This window comes from Trachypithecus francoisi, unplaced genomic scaffold, assembly GCF_009764315.1.
Source record: "Trachypithecus francoisi isolate TF-2019V2 unplaced genomic scaffold, Tfra_2.0 Lachesis_group17, whole genome shotgun sequence".
Taxonomy (NCBI): Eukaryota; Metazoa; Chordata; class Mammalia; order Primates; family Cercopithecidae; genus Trachypithecus; species Trachypithecus francoisi.
Window position 1 is genome coordinate 104739569 of NW_022681462.1, and position 18039 is coordinate 104757607.

Genomic DNA, 18039 nt, shown 5'->3' on the forward strand with positions numbered 1-18039 from the left:
CGAGCCTTACTTCTGGTCTGCGAAAGTTAAACTTGTATTCAAAACAGATGCTGAGGCCACGCAAAATTTTAAGAATTTACGACAACCTGATAATGCAGACAATGTTTTGTTTCCACAAATGTTAATCTATCTTTCTGTCTATGTAATACACACATGCCATGTGCAATCTGGGATAAGTAATATTCTGAAATGAAATCCATTTAACTGTGAGCATGCTACAACCTCCAGAACGTTAACACATACTTGTCTTTTAATCTCTGGAACTCCGCACCTATCCAGCCACAGAAGGCAGCTCAGATGTGTTTCCTGATTGAAAAGTGTTGGACAGACTGTGGCAGCCTCTCAGATGGCCGTCGGCAGTCAACTTCTGGTTCTGTGTGGTGAATGGAGCGGTGTGGTGTTTGCTGGGTTCATGCTGGGGTGCTGTGACTTGGGCCTTCCTCACTGGTGAATGGAACGGTGTGGCGTTTGCTGGGTTCATGCGGGGGTGCTGTGACTTGGGCCTTCCTCACTGGTGAATGGAACGGTGTGGTGTTTGCTGGGTTCATGCGGGGGTGCTGTGACTTGGGCCTTCCTCACTGGTGAATGGAGCGGTGTGGCGTTTGCTGGGTTCATGCGGGGGTGCTGTGACTTGGGCCTTCCTCACTGTGATGGTTCATGAAGTGCCTCATCATGGGAAGTTTACAGAGACCATATGTCATCCTGGTGGCTCTCGGGGACTCTCTTGGACTCCAACTTTGCAAAAGTAGATCCAAAACAGCCAGTAGTGCATCCTTGATTATAACTTCTGTTGATAGGTTTAAGAAGAGCAGCTCTTACCATCAATGCTCCTGCCCCCTGGTGACCAAGAGCAACCCACCCATGGCCATGGAGCTTGGAAGGTCATGGTAAGTCCTAACCTACCGTTGCCACCTGGGATTCTGAGTGGGGCTCTTCCACGTGGAGATTTCCCATGGGAAGTTTAGATCTCGGGCTGCCCACCTACCTGCAAGATGACAGGAGGCTCTTTGCCTCCTTTCCAAAAGAAGAAACAAGATACGATATCAATCCATCTGTGTCCATGTAGATAGATATCTAGCAAACTTCTTTACAAAACAGCTTCTCAAGAAAAGCAATCCCAACTAGTTTTGTAAGTAAAGAATGCTGGGAAGCACAGGTCATTCACAAAGCTAAATGGGACGGGGTAACTTTCACAGAAAAGGGAAAGAAAATAAGAAAAAAAAAAAGAGAGAGAACAGATCATGATAGAGGCAGAGATGGACACCACACCCAGCACTGTGTAGCTGCCTCACACGTCACCCAAGCCAGGGGTGCCAATACCATGTCCCCTTCATAAAGACGACGAGACCCATCCTCAGCAGGGTGCAATTTGATGGAGGTTACCAAGGCAGCAAATGACTGACCTAAGATTCTAATTCCAATCTTCAGATTCCAAAACCTTTATTATTTGCTCCACCCCACAACTGCCTCACAAAGCATCCCAGAGTCCAGGCAGCAGACGGCAGAGGAGACTGGCAGCAGACCATCTTGAAGGGGATGCTTGGAGCTGCCAAATGTGTGATTCAAAGATTAATTCCATGTGTTTGGAGAAGAAGCCCTAGCCTCAAAACAAACGCTGGCCACCTTCCAGCCAAGGTAGCATGGAGTGAAGGCCCATGGAGGGACAACTGGGCTTTTCTGAATTACTTTGGTACACCTAAGTACTTTGGTACTTTGGTACACTGAGGTGTACCTCGGCCTGCCATGTTTCATCCCCACGGCTGTCCTCAGTGGTGTGCATGGTCACTGCTCCCTTCACTGCTGAGAAGACGGGCACAGGACAGTCAGGGGACGTGTCCAACGTCCCACATTAGGAAGGGCTGGAGCCAGAATGTGGTCTGAGACGCTGGATATACAAAGAGACAATGGTGTGACCATCTGTACAAATGGAACTGTGGCCCACGACCTGCAGCAGCCAGCCCAGAAAGCCAACACGTCACCTGCAGCAGCCAGGCTGGACGCTGGCCTGCCCTCGGTAAGTCACACCTGTGGGAAGCCAGGCCGCTACCTCTCGCCCCAATCTAGGAATCAAGCAACCCGTAAGAGTCAGTCCCAGATGCCCAAGACTTGGTTAATAACTCACAGCTGCCCCGACTCCTGCCCTGACGTCCCACTGAGGACAAACTGAGAAAGACAAACGTGCTCCCCTTAAACTCACACGGGATGCCCCGGTTCTAGTTGCTGCCCCAGCTTCCAGGCCAGCAGCCCCCACTGGGGCTCACCCAGTGCCTTCCCTTCCACTGGGAAGCTCCCACGCCCAGCCTGCCTGAGTCTCTGCAAAAATGCAAGTGACAATGGCCAGCTCTTTTGTTCTTACCCAAGCTGGAGATAAGCAGCTTCTGTCTGTCCTCGTTTGGGCTCCGTGCTCCTCCCCAGGAATCTGAGAGACTCTCCTGCCCCGGACTGTGGGCTCCACCACCCTCCTGCCCGCTGTGGGAAATCAGGAAGGTGAAGGTGCAGCTGGGCTTGGCCCAGAGGTGCCCACAGGGACGCCCAGAGCTGCACAAGCTCTGTCCATCTTGCCTCTGGGACCAGCTCTGCATTGCCGCAGAGCCCTCATGAGAGTCAGCTTTCTGTTGTAATAACTGAATACCTGAGATTGGATAATTTATGAAGAAAAAAATTACATCTGACAGCTCTGGAGGCTGGAATTCCATGGTTGGGGGTGCATCAGATGAGGGCCTCCCCTCAGCACCATGACTTGGCCGAGGGCATCACATGGCAAAGGGTGGGGTGTTGCCCTGAGGTCTCTCTTCCTCTTCCCACAAAGCTGCCAGCCCCACTGCGACCCGCCCTGATGACCTCATCTAACCCTAATCACCTCCCAGAGGTGCCATCAGCATTTGGACTTAGGATTAAGGTTCCAAGCACACAGGCACACACATGCACACACCACACACAACACACTCACAGTCACATACACAACACACACATACACACCACACACACAACACACATGCACATCCCACACAACACGCACACAACACACACATACACAATGTCAACTTACTGACATTTTGTCCACACAGCTCTGGCCAAAGCATTCCTGAGCTGAGGCTCAGCACTGCCCGGCAGCCCTCACTGTCAGACCAGCGGAGGTCGAGCGGGCTGTGGACGCAGCGCCAATATAGATGCAGCAGGGCCACCTGCCTCTTCCCCTGGTTTAAATGTTTATCCAGAAAAGAAAAACGCAGCCTGAGATTTCACTCTGTGTGGCAGAGACACAGTCACACACACAACACACACTTACATGTACCACACACATGCAAACACCACACACAACATGCACAGTCACACATGCACACACAACACACACGTACCACACACATGCAAACACCACACACAACATGCACAGTCACACATGCACACACAACACACATGTACAGCACACACACAACACAGTCACACACACATTCACACACACACATGCACACACCACACACACCATGCACAAAGCCATACACACATGCACACACAACACGCACATACACACACCACATACACACATTTACAACCACACACACACAATACACACATGCGCACATGCACTCACATTCACATACACATTTTCACACCACATACACAACACACACATTCACACACATACAAAACAGTGTCACACATGCATACAACACATATATACCACACACAACACACACATACACAACACACACATTCACATACCACATATACACACAACACATGCACACAACACATTCACACATGCACACATCACACACAACATTCACACACATGCACACACACATTTACACACACACATACCACACATGCACACACACACATTCACACACTACACACAACTCACATATTCACACACATACAACATACACACAAAACACATTCACACAACACAAACATACATGCATTCACACACACACATGCACACACCACACACACCATGCACAAAGCCATACACACATGCACACACAACACGCACATACACACACCACATACACACATTTACAACCACACACACACAATACACACATGCGCACATGCACTCACATTCACATACACATTTTCACACCACATACACAACACACACATTCACACACATACAAAACAGTGTCACACATGCATACAACACATATATACCACACACAACACACACATACACAACACACACATTCACATACCACATATACACACAACACATGCACACAACACATTCACACATGCACACATCACACACAACATTCACACACATGCACACACACATTTACACACACACATACCACACATGCACACACACACATTCACACACTACACACAACTCACATATTCACACACATACAACATACACACAAAACACATTCACACAACACAAACATACATGCATTCACACACCACATACACACATAACACACAACACACATCCACACAGCACACATCCACACAGCACACGCATTCACACACACACCATCCCAGTGTCCTCCCCTGTCTTCCCCATTCCCCTCACGGCCTGCTTAAAAATACAACCATGCTCCCTGTAATCTAAGCCCAAACCGCCAGGACCTTCAGGGAAAAGTCCCTCAATGGGGAAGCCAGTTGGAAAAGAAACAAGTGTCTGGCAGCCACACAGTGAAATCTCAGGCTACGTTTTTCTTTCTTGGATAAACATTTAAACCAGAGGAAGAGGCTCGTGGCCCCGCTGCATCTATACCAAGGCTGCGTTCACAGCCCACGTGGCCTCCGCTGGTCTGACAGTGAGGGCTGCCTGGCAGTGCCGAGCCTCGGCTCAGGAGTGCTTTGGCCAGAGCTGTGGGGACAAAATGTCAATAAGTTGGCCCCACTTGAAAACGGGATAAAAGTCTGAAACTGACACTACAAGATGTGGCTCTAGCCTGGTGTTCTGTAATAGGGAGCGGGGTGGGCGTGGGAATACCAGGCTGCTTTCACCATTTTCGCCTGTCCTAAATTGTGTGAGTTTTTCTCTTTAAAATGCTGCTCTTCACCCTTCACTCCCACTTCATCCAATGTCTTTCTTGGACACTGAACATTCCTTCATACAACTTTTTATTTTTTAACTCGGAGCAATTGAGAATGTCAGAGAAAGGTAAAGTCCTCAATGGTACCAGATGATCCATTTAAGAACAATCCAAAACCAATACATGTATTACATGGCCAGAAGTTTCAAGCCCAGTCTTAGGCGCTGTGGCCGCTTTCCACATTACAGAACACAGATAGATAAGCACTTGGATAGACACGTCAATAAACAGAAAGCAAAAGCCAAACTTTGATGATCTGCGTTCATGGAAAGATCAGTATAGACAAGTCAAAACCACAAAGTACCCAAATCTCATTTGGGATTTTATGATTTATGTCCATTTTCCTTCCATCAACCTTTTGTAGGCATATCCTGAAGGCGGGAGGAGGAGGAAAATAGAAATACCACCTTTTTAAAAAACAATGCTTAAATACCTTTGTCTTTCCCTTTCTTCTGGAAGTACACCTGCGTAGTAAAGTAGCAGTCCTCATAAACCAAATATTTCCAGTCTGGAGTCACACACACCTGATTCAAATCTTGACTGAGCAACTGAATTAGCAGTGAAGCCTTGGAGAAGTTACTTAAATATCCTAAATTCATCTTTTTCTACAAGAGAGAATAATAGTCCTCTCTCTCAGGGTGTGGGCATCAGCCAGGCACAAGGTAGACCCTCGCCAACCACAAAGCTGACCATTGACCCATACCCTGTGAGGGTGGGCAGTGCCTGCAAGTGGCGGTTTCTAAACAAGCAAAGGCAGCAAGAAACACGCCAGACCACAGTTTCTATTACCAAGGCCAAGCCCGTTGCATGGCCAGAAATAAGAGGACATGCATCTTCCTTCCCCTTCTGCAGGGACTCCAAAAGCTGCTCTTTTGAGAATTTCCCACCATCTGGGTGCCCTTGCATTAATGAAACTGAGCTTGGCTACAGACAGAAAGGACCAGGAAGCAGCAGTGTTCTCACCTAGGCCCCTACCCCATAGAAAGGACTGTCCTGCATCTGTTGGGGGCAGCAGGGCACATGAGGAGGAAAAGTGTTAACCAGGGCTCAGAGGACCCTAATCCAAGTGCACCTTCATTCCAAAGAGGTGTGGATGTTCTAGAAACTGAAATTGGACCTCCCTGAGTTCCAATTTCCTTTGTTTGCAAAGAGCATAATCCTGAGTTATCTTTAAAGCCCTGGCATGGGCTTTGAAGTCAGAGAGATATATTTTGAGCCATGGTCTGTGTTGCTATTTACCAGACATGGGAGCTCAGGCAACTAGTTTACATTCCTGAGCCTCACTGTCCCCTTTTGAAAATCCCCTTACCGGAAACCATTGCTATGGAAACAAATAATAGACATAAAATACACAGTAATAAGAGCTCACTCGCTGATAGCTGTTATTGCTGTTATTGACATCTCCATTATCACGATGATGATGATTACAAACCCAAATAATTAAGACATAAAGAAGCAAAAACACACTGAGCCGACTCCTGGACCTGGCACTCCATAAACCTTGGCTGTTCTTATTATCAGAGCATCTCGTTACTCCCTGCATAGCCCTCCATGGCTGTCTAGAGGCCAGCATTCCCTCTGTAAATTGTGTCATTTCTCTTTAGTGGGAGCCCCTTTGCAGGGAGATCAGAGCCAGAGGGAGAGGCAACGCTCTGGACAAGGCCAGTCCAGATGGCAGGAGGCAGGACAGCACCTGCCTGGAAGGGAAAGACCGGGCCAGGGGGCCTTGGACACTTACTGAAACCCCCCAGCCTGAGCATGTTCTGAGAGGAGATGCCTGCCACTCCTCAATCAACACCCCTAATGCCTCAGCACCTCTGTATTGTCTCCTTCTTGCTCCCTCCCTTGCCCTCAGACCTGGAGCTCCTGAGCCACTCCTTGTCTTTGGCCCTAAGACCTGTGGTATCTTCCTTCAGCTCCTGTCTCCTCCACCAATATCCCCTCCAGATGCTTATTGTATTAGTTCATTTCACGCTACTATAAAGACATACCTGAGACTGGGTAATTCATGAAGGAAAGAGGTTTAATTGACTCACATTTCCACATGGCTGGGGAGCCCTCAGAAAACTTACAATCATGGCAGAAGGCGAAGGGGAAGAAAAGTATCTTCTTCCCAGGGCGGCAGGAAGGAGAAGTGCAAGTGAGGAAATGCCAGACGCTCATAAAACCATCAGATCTCCGAGACTCATCACTAGGATGAGACAAGCATGGGGGAAACTGCCCCCATGATCCAATCACCTCCACCTGGCCCCACCCTTGACAGGTGGGGATTACAATTCTAAGTGACATCTGGGTGGAGACACAGCCAAACCATATCACCCATCCTGCCTCTCAGTGCTTGTTTCTCATGCTCACTGCACCTTCTCTTCTCCCCACCCCTCCCCTTCCTTCTTTTCCTCTCCCCTCTTCTCAAGGGTGCCCTTGTTGGAGAACATGGGAGGCCAAAATCCAAACATGGCAAGAGATAACAAATGACTTGTCTGGTGGCTGAACCCTGAGCTGGGAGCACTGCCTGGAGAAAACTGTAAGCCCTCTGCCATCCTGTGCCAGGCCAGAAGGGACATCACTACAGAATTCAATTATAGTGACAACAACAATCACACGGAATAATAATAAATCAGTAGTTATAGGCCAGGCACAGTGGCTCACACTTGTAATCCCAGCACTTTGTGGGCCTGAGTCAGGAGGACTGCTTGAGGCCAGGAGTTTAAGACCAGCCTAAGCAACATAATGAGACACCATCTCTACAAAATATACAAAAATTAACTAGGCATAGTGGTGCGTGCCTGCAGTCCCAGCTACTCAGGAGGCTGAAGCAGGAAGATTACTTGAGCTGGGGAGTTTGATGCTACAGTGAACCATGATCACACCACTTCACTCCAGCCTCGGTAACAAAGTGAGACCCTGCCCCCAACTCAAAAAAAAAAAAAAAAACAGTTATTACACACTGACTGTTCCAGGCACTATCCAAAGCACTTTGGGTAAATTATTATCTGTAATCCTCATCATCTAGAGGCTGAATAGGCAGACCCCAAGCACTGCCATGCTGCAGTGGATAGCAATGAGTGCTTGGCTACTCCAGGGAGCCTCAGGAACCAGAGAGTGTTTGGAAATGGTCTTTGCAGTAAGACCTACATCATCTTCTTACAGGTACAAGAGGAAAGTGGCAAGAACTCTAGTGGGTGAGTTGGCAGGCCAAGACACAAGCCCCAGGTTTAGCATCAACAGAATGAAAGGCACTTGGCAAATCACTTGGTCTCGTTGCTAATATTAAATGGGGTTGGACAATCTCTGAGGTTTTTAAGGCTTCTAGATTTTTAGAAACTTCTACTTTTACATCCAGAGACCTTCACCTAATTAAATATCAATATCTTCCCTTAGAGGAAGAACAGGGAGGTACCAGCATCATTATCGGCAAACATCATTTCACACCTCTAGTGCAGCTTGATGAACACATGGAGTGTGTGAGAGATAAACGCTGCTCACTAATGCATCCAATTCGCCCCCTCGGGAAATGTAGACTTGTACTTCCTACCTCTCTGAAGTTAGACGTGGCCACATGACTTGCTTTGACCAATGAAATATGAGCAGAAGTAACTTGTGTTTCTTCTAGACAGATACCTTTCAGAATGAATGCACATAAACCATTTCCTCTTCCTCTTGCCTGGTGACAGAGGATGTCCCAGAGCTCCGGCCCACCATAAAGAGACATACAAATGAATAAGAGATACAGCCCTGAGAGCTGGGGCTTGCTTGTTACTGCAGCATACACAGGCTCTCCTGACCGATACACTGAGCAGCTTGCAAGTGCCAGGCACACTTCCAGGCTCAGGAGATGCAGCTGGTGAGGGCAGCTGCTGCTGACGAGCACCCCCTTGTCAGGCAATACCTGAGTTCTTTCAGGAAGACAGTTAAAAAGCTATAGGAGATTGGAAGAGACATCCTGAGATAGTCCACAGTGGAGCTCTATGGTCAGGACATGCCAGCACCCTCTCAATGTCACACTGCAAAGCCAACTGACTCCATCATAAGGGACTGTCAGTGTGTGTGAATGCCACCTGCAGCCAGTCCTGTCTGCCATAAGGACTATAATGACACAAAGGAGGTGGGAAGGGAGGGCCACTGTGTGATTAGCTCTTACATGCAGTCCCTTAGGCATTTGTCTGAGTGGATCATCTGCTGTAGACAGAACAGACTGGGTCCTTAGTGCACATTCAGGGCAAATGAAACTGACTACCCTATATGCAGCATTCATGCTTTTAGCAAAGCTTTCTCACTGCTTAGCTATTTGGCTTGTTAAGCCTGCAATTCTGGGTCTGGGCCAAGACATGGGGAACAGTGATGCTAATGAGAACACCAAGGAAACACAGCAGTGAGCAGCAAGTCACAGCTGCCTATCACCTTCACAACTGCCACATTCCCTTCAGTGTGAGTTGACTCACCGTCCTATCCATGCTTATCATCTCTCTGGGGTTCAGGTCTCCAGGAATGTCCTGGCCTCTACTCACATATCTATACAACATGACATTGATAAGGCAGACGTTAAACAACTAGCATTTTACATTCTGAAGTGAAAATTAAAAATGCACAGTCCTTTTTAATTCAATTTCTAATTACTGCACTATATACAACCCAGAATGATGGCGAATTGATAAAATATGCAAATGAAGCAACAATTCATAGAATATATTAAAATTTCCATTTAAACTGTTAGTTAAGCTGTACATATTTGTAAATGTAAACATTAACCCTCAGGAAAAATATTTTCTAAACTACAGCATAATTGGAAACTCCAGCATCATATATAACAGAAAAGAGATCATCACACAGACGGGTACCTTTATTGCTATAAATAAAAGAACATTTCCACAGAGTTGTTGCTTCCTCTTGGCTGCCCCACAGCACTTCCCCTGGCTCTCTGTGGAGGCAGTGGGGCACACATGTGCCTCCCAAGCCAGCAAGCCACACCCTTGAGGGCAGCACCGAGCCTGACCCAACCATATCCCCTGTATTGCCCAGGGCACAGGAGGTGCTTGCAGCCCTCAGCTGAACTGGTTGAAATTGAACAATATGGAGTTGAACTGAATTAGATCAAATGTAATGAAATTAAATGGCACGTGATGTCTGTAGGCTTCCATTTTAGAAGCTAAGTAACAAAGTCCAAATTCCCTCCTCTTCTACCAGATGAAATGCCTCAGGTCAACACGCAAGCAAGGCTGGGATCAGGAGATGCTCGGGACAGAACAATTCGCAAACTAAACCAGGCTGCCTGTCCACAGGTGCACTAACCACCTTCCCACCCAGGAAGGCGTCCGAACCCCATTCTCAATGGAGAGAAGGTACTCCTGGACCAGCTGGCACAGCCCCTCTCATGAGCCCTCCCAAAACCCCTCAATGTGAAGGATCTCTGCTAATGTGAGGCCGAACAACACAGGATTCAGAATCTTCAAAACAGCTGCTGTGATCTGTTATTTTCATCACTCTCTGTAAATAATAATGTCATAATTTATGTTGAGGAAAAGGTGGCTTTCATGAAAAGTATACTTAGCTGTTTTTTACCTGACAATGAAAAACACAAAAATCTATTTTTACCCAGTTTTGCCTAATGTGCTAGAAAGCTTAGAGCAAAACAATGTACAAGAGTGGTCAGTACCCCTTGATCTCCAGTTCTTGGTTAGGTATTGCCAACTCTCTTCTACTTGGCTTCTCTCTTTCTCTCTTTCTCTCTCTCTCTCTCTTTTCTTTCTTTTCTTTCTTTCTTTCTTTTGAGATGGAGTCTTGTTCTGTCACCCAGGCTGGAGTGCAGTGGCCCTATATCTGAGCTCACTGCAACCTCCGCCTCCTGGGTTCAAGCAATTCTCATGCCTCAGTCTCTTGAGTAGCTTGAGTAGCTGGAATTACAGGTACCTACCACCACGCCCGGCTAATTTTTGTGTTTTTAGTAGAAATGGGGTTTCACCATGTTGGCTGGGCTTGTCTTGAACTCTTGACCTCAAATGATCCACCCAGCTTAGCCTCCCACAGTGCTGGATTACAGGCGTGAGCCACCGCGCCCAGACTCTCATTTCTTTTTGGTGGTTGTTGTTTTACTATATTCTCTACTGGTGTTTTTGCAAATAGCCTCTAGTTCCTTTTGAAAGTATAAAGGCAGTAAATAATACACAAACCAAAATAGAACAAATATCAAACTATATTAGAGCTACTGAGCAAGAAAAGCCATGCTAGCTACCCAAACGCTGCCATAAATTCCACACTTCCTTTCGTCATGTCAAAATTCATAAACAGGTAACAAATTATGTTGGGAAGATCAGATCACAATTTTAGCATTGAAAAAAGACAAATGATTTGGAAAACAGCATTAGTGATTTTCCAAAAGACCACTGAATTAATAATCTATAAATAGGACCCACATTCCCATGCATTGCCAGGCACTCTAATCACCTCTGCAAAAGACTAGTCAATAAAAGGGAAAATAAATTAATTTTTTAAGGGGGAGGAAGAAGCAGAGATGGAAACTCTCATTATTTGAATGCACGTCGTGTTTCAAGTGATGCTTTGTAGAGTATTCTGCATATAGTATCTATGGGATAGGGTCATTATTCTTATTTTATAGGTGAGACTAATTTTACCCAGGCACAGGAATAAGTAACTCAGCCAATATCCTAGCACTAGAAGAAGTCATCAATGATCCATCCAAGGTTAAGTCCTAAGGTTTTCTCTCCAAAACATGCCATTGTATCATCAGTGACTCCAAAATACTTTCAAATGTTCTGTGCACTTCACATTGATTATAACATTTTATCCTCCTGCTAACTGTAGGTAGTCGTTAGAATAAGAATCTGCCCATTTGGGGAGTGAAGAAACGGAAGCCAAGAGGCGTATGTTTCTAGTTGGGTCATCTCCATGCTCTGATATTTCACGGCAGAACCACACTCCAGCTCTCCCTATCCCAGGGCTAAAACATTGTCATGCAGCCTCCTTTGCACCATCCTGTAGAAAAGCGAGCTCGTGAGTCTTAAAGACTCACCTTCCAGCTGCTCATTCCAGGAGAGGGAAAAGTCAAACGCGCCTGCACGCACATTATCCTACCAAGAGTGTTCATATGTGATTTTATGCCCCTTCCCTCCACCCTAGACTTAACCACAATATTTTTAAAATGTAGATAAGGCTTTGGGGATAAATTCAGAAATGTGTTCTGTCCCCCAGATGCAATTACAATGCATCCGGCCTGCGTGTCAAGCTCCTAAGCCTTCTGAAAATATCTTCCTCCTGACCATTTTGTAAGACAGCAGAGTCAAGAAAGCAAAATTCCTGGAAAGACGAGGTTAACTGGATGTCTGAAAAGCAATTAAGACTCAAGCAGAAAGTTCAAGTTGATACTGAACCAGTTCAACCCTGCTATCCCCAAGCCCATGAAATCCCAGAGCTGCCCTGCCTCAATATAGCCTGACATGTTTCCAATGGCCATGATGATGCATATTCAGCAGCGTAAACACCATTGGCCTTTCCTAAATCAATATTCATGGAAACCCTCAGGCAATCAATATGCAGAGGGTAAGCCTTCCCCAGGGTAGCTTCTGCTGCAAATGGTAGCAGGCCCCTCCCACCCTCTAAACCCAGGCGTCACACACTTCCTTGACACACACTAAGTCTTCGAAACACCTGCATGGGGCTGCCTTCTGTACATATATACACTGATTCACATAGAAAACTCTCAGCCTCCCTAACAGAAATGTACCTCGCCCACCACTCATCGGAGATTTTAGCTGAGAGTTATAAACTGAGCAGGCTATTTTAGTTTTGTCTTTCGTTTTTTGTAAGTTTAACTGAGCTCCATCAGGTAGTTCTAATAAGTCTAATTCCAACTTGCAGGGGAGGGGTGAGGACTGGGGGACTCATGGTCTCCATGAAGCTAAGCAAGGGGGAAGATAAGGATGCCTTCAGCTAGCACAGTGCCCAGCCACCCACAGCTGCTAAAGAAATCTTTTTTTTAAAAAAATCTCATTTTTAGTATTTGTGGGTACACAGTAAGTGCATTTATTTATGGCGTATATGAGAGATTTTGACACAGGCATACTGCATTTGTCTGTTCTCACCTGCTAATAAAGACATACCTGAGACTGGATAATTTCTAAAGGAAGGGGGTTTAATAGACTCACAGTTCCACATGGCTGGGAAACCCTCACAATCATGGCGGAAGGCAAAGGAGGAACAAAGTCACATCTTACATGGCAACAGGGAAGAGAGACGGTGTGTAGGGAACTCCCATTTATAAAACCATCAGGTCTTATGAGATTTATTCACAAACACAAGAACAGTATGGAGGAAACCACCCCCATGATTCAATTACCTCCACCTGACCATCCTCCTTGACATGTGGGGATTATGACAATTCAAGATGAGATTTGGGTGGGGACACAGCCAAACCATATCACATACAATGTGCAATAGCCACATGCGGATAAATGAGGCATCTAGAGAAATGCTTTCAGGAGCAAAAGAGAAATTGAGTGAAATCCTGTTGTTGCAGCTGATAGTCAGGTCTAGTTCCATGTGGCTCCAAACGCCTCCACTATGAGCTCAAGGCAGTGACTGACTGAAAAACCCTCTCTATTGCAGACCACAACACTGAACCCAACATCCCCCTAAGTCGGCGAGTGGTTAAAAGCAAATGAGTCTCCGGAGGTCCTTGTGTTAAGTGAAATAAGCCAGGCACAGAAAGACAAATATCCGAGTTCTCACTCAAATGTGGGAACTATTAAAAAAAAAAAAAAAAGTTGATCTCATGGAAGTTGAGAATAGAATGATGGATACCAGAGGCTGGCAAGGGTGTGTGGGTGGGAGGATGTGTGGGTGGGAAGGTGTGTGGGTGGGAGGATGTGTGGGTGGGAAGGTGTGTGGGTGGGAAGGGTGTGTGGGTGGGAGGATGTGTGGGTGGGAGAATGTGTGGGTGGGAAGGGTGTGTGGGTGGGAGGATGTGTGGGTGGGAGGATGTGTGGGTGGGAAGGGTGTGTGGGTGGGAGGATGTGTGGGTGAGAAGGGTGTGTGGGTGGGAGTGTGAACAGAGACGAGTCAATGGGTGTAAACATACAGTTAGACAAAAGGTGTAAGTTCCAATGTTCAATTCAGAGTGGGTGACTATAGTTAACAACAATGTATATTTCAAAGTAACTGGAAGAAAGGACTTGAAATGTTCCCAAGACATAGAAATGGTCAGTACTTGAGGTGATGGACACCCCAAATACCTTGACTTGATCATTGCAAATTCTATGCATGTAACAAAATATCACATATACCCCATAAATACGTAAAATATCATGTATCAATTTTTAAAAAGCAGGGGAATCAGAAATCACCAGGTGTTAGTTGGGTGAGTTTGTGTAGGCCGTTTAACCACCATTGGTGCTCCAGTTTTCTCATCTGTAAATTAGGGAAAACTTGGAGCATCTCATGGGACTGTAGTGATAATTAAATGACATTGTGAAAATAAAAAACTGAACACAAGTCCTGCTCAGAGAAAAAAGTCAAGTAATGGTAGCCATCACTCTTCATCAGCCTGGAATGCATTCGATTCAGGAAACATAAGTGCTCATCTTTTTCTTCTCCGTTTAAAGGAGAGGATACCAAGATACAGTGAAGAATTAGCAGAGCTCCTGCAGGGGAGGTGTGGGCAGGAAAGGAGGGCTGAGAAAGGAGTGGCCAGGGACTGTCTAACTGGATTCTTTCTGTTTTCTGCAGGTTGTACTCACGTTATTGGTCTTATGGGCAAATGTTAAGACCTCCCACTTGTAAGGTTTTATAGCCCTCTATGGAATGTTGAAGAAAGAGCAAAATGCATCCAAAAAAAAACTAAACTGGATAAATTCTGAGGCCTTTTCAGGTCTTAAGATGGCTGTTTTCTAGGTCCTCTTGTTGCAGCAGTGAAATCCACAGACATGGACAAGTGAGTCAATTACGTGCCTTTCAGAGAAAACTTCTGACTTAGGAATTCCAGCTATTTGGCCCAACCCATATTAGACTGTGTTATAAAGAATTGGTAAATTACATCACAAAGGGAAGAGCAGAGGAAACATAACATTCCTTCTAGACCCATCAGCTCAGATGTTAGCAGAACACCCCTAAGGAGGAAAACAAGAAATTTTGAATTTGAACTTGGTACTTCCCAGCAGCCCTAGGAGTGGGGTCAGAAGAACTCTGGGGGGCAAAGAACTCTGAGGATCAAAGATGTTGAGCATCACCTTAGAGGCCAAAGATCAGAACAGTGGAGGTGGCCTTTGAAGCCCAATCTATGTCTTTCACCAGAGAGTGAGAATGGCCTCTATTTCCAGGAAGCTCACTGCAACAATAATCATGATCCACTGAGCCTGACAAGGTGAGAATTTACTTTCAGCACCTGCAATAGTTTCCTATTAAAGTTACACATGAAACCCTGCCGTCTTGTACCAACTAATGTTCACACCAGCGTTCCTATTTTCAAGATAAATTGCAAAATAAAAACTCTTGTTTCTGTTAGCAAAAGAAAACTTCTTTAGGAGGACAAAAGGGAGATGAAGAAACAGAAACCACATCAGCTTTCCATCTAAATTACAGAATGCAGAAAATATCCTGAAGTGAATAACACAGGAATCACCCTTTTTCCCCCTGAGATAACAGGTTACTTATAAGAAACAAACTTGAAATCTCTGCATCTGGACCAGCTTCCTGAGGCTTTCGTCCTGACCAGGTGAGAGGGAAAAAAAAAAAACTGATGGTCGGTCAGTGGGTAAACAGTGACACCCAGTGGTCACTTAGATAACCAGCTGTGCATTCTCCCAATTCAACTATCCACATTTTTTTAAAAAATGGTCAAGTAGTACGCATTTTGTTATTCAACAGATACTTACTGAATAACTAGAAGATCCTAGATGGCATTCTATTCATTTTATACCACTCTTCAAATTACGGATGTTTCCCCACCAAAACCGACCCTCACAAAAGAAAAGCTATCTGGGGCCTTAGATCCCCTTTCAAAGGCTCAAGGTGAGACCCACAAACAAGGGTCAGCAAATTCCAAAGGAGATGAAGGGCTTTTCCCGGGGTCACAATCAAATCAATGTGCCATGTGGCAGCCAAGCGCGAGTCTCCAGAGGCTTCTCTCAGGGCTCCCACGGGAAAGAGTTTGTGCACATTGATTTCAGGCCACGTGAGCACTGCAGGCGTTGATCATAGTATTAATACAAGGACAATTGCTCTTCCTGGCTTTCTTCGACTCATCTCCATAACTTGGTTAAGCCATGTTATCTTCTACTTTTATGATGAGTAAATTGTTGTTTTCATCATTTCTTTGTAGCTGGATTTGGGGAAGGAAAGGAAACCAGGGAAGAAGGGGCTGAAAGAATTGGTTTCCACTGTGACGTTTGAACCCTCGAGCGAGTTGTCACCTTCACTGAGGATGAGTGTCCTTGATATCAAACGAGGTCACTTTACTCGCAAGCCTGTTGGGAGGACTGAATGAAATCTTTTCTTTTTTCTTTCTTGGAGTTTTGGAGCAACGTCCCTGAGCCAAGCCCCACACCCGCTTGAGCCCTATCATCGGTAAATACACGGTGCTTTCTCCCCTCCCCTCCGCACTCCAGCTTACTCTGCAGTCCGGGGGTGGCACCAGAATCCCCTTTAAGACTTTGCCACTTGGGCCAGCTGTGCCTCTGAGAAATTCCCTGTTTCTATTGTAGGCCACAAGGACGAGCTGAGAAATGGCTTCCAGTCACCATCTAGATGAGAAAGCCTATAGTTCAAATATAGAGATATCAATTATGCCTGTGAAAAGACATTAAATCCCACAGAGCTGTAATTCCTAGACTACGAATTTCGTCTTGCACCAAATTCTATTATTTCATTTATAATTCAGATTCTTCAAATCTAAGAGTGCCTAGCTCAAAATTATAATACCTACAACTATTCCAAAACTGGACTCTTGAATCGCCTTACTGGAACCAGTAGCTGATTCAAAGCAAAACGAAACAAAATTCCTCCTTTCTCTAATTTAGTGAATCAATGATCTAACTGAACTCATTTTTGGACTGAGTATGCAGCACTTGCAGCCCTGAGGGACACATTCCCCCACAACACTGAGCTTGCACTCCTATCAACTCAAGTGAACATTTTGCTTATTCAGATTGGGGGGGGGGGTGAAGGAAGTCACAAAAGGGTTAATATGTGCGGCATTTCATTGTAATATGTACTCACTACTAACTAAATTAAAAGAGATGTGAGTTATTAAAAACTCCATCTTAAGAAAGATAAGTAACAGAAATCAGAGTTCAGACCCGTTGTTACTGAGTTTCCAACCAATACCTGTGAGTTAAACCTATGGCCACCCTGAAAACGGTTCATATTTTCGAAAGCAATTCTTCATTGAAGATGGAATGCACTAAAGATTCGTATTACATATCATGCTGCAATAAAAAAGCAAATAAGGCCTTTGCATATTCAATAATAAAGTTTAAAGAAAAGGAATATTTGTTTAGCCACTTAGCCAGAAATTAGGTGTATGAGAATACATCATTCTTTGAGCATTTTAGAAAATCAGGCTATTTCTACATGGTGTTTTTCTTTGTAAGCCCTCAAAAAATATAGAGAATATTCTTGAAATTATAGTGTTTGTCTTCTGGAACAAAAAATACTAATCAAGGAAATCTACAAATTTAATTGTTCATTGAGCTTCCACAGCAAACACTGTGTGAGGAGGCTGAGGCTTAGAAGTCCAAAAACTAAAAATATTATTATTATTTCGATAACAATATCTTATGTCTGCATAACATCTGAACTCAGTTCTTTGCAGAGGTTCTCTCATTCCTCAAGCAACCTCTAAGGTAGGGAGGGGCGACAATATTAGCTCCATTTTACAGTTAAGAAAACAGAGGCTCACGGAGTCATAAGGCTGGGCGGGAACGTTCGTCCTGTTCTCTGGGTCTGAAGGGCACAGTTATGAAGGATGTAAGTCATTTCACAT

At 45.3% G+C, this 18039-nt stretch overlaps 1 long non-coding RNA gene across 1 annotated transcript; it reads left to right on the top strand.

Moving 5' to 3' along the window:
- The first annotated feature begins 1486 nt into the window (after positions 1–1486).
- LOC117063049 lies at positions 1487–15897 on the top strand. The gene is made up of 3 exons (XR_004428696.1): positions 1487–2014; positions 10233–10387; positions 14787–15897. It is a non-coding gene; the product is annotated as an uncharacterized LOC117063049 (long non-coding RNA).
- Positions 15898–18039: the final 2142 nt, after the last annotated feature.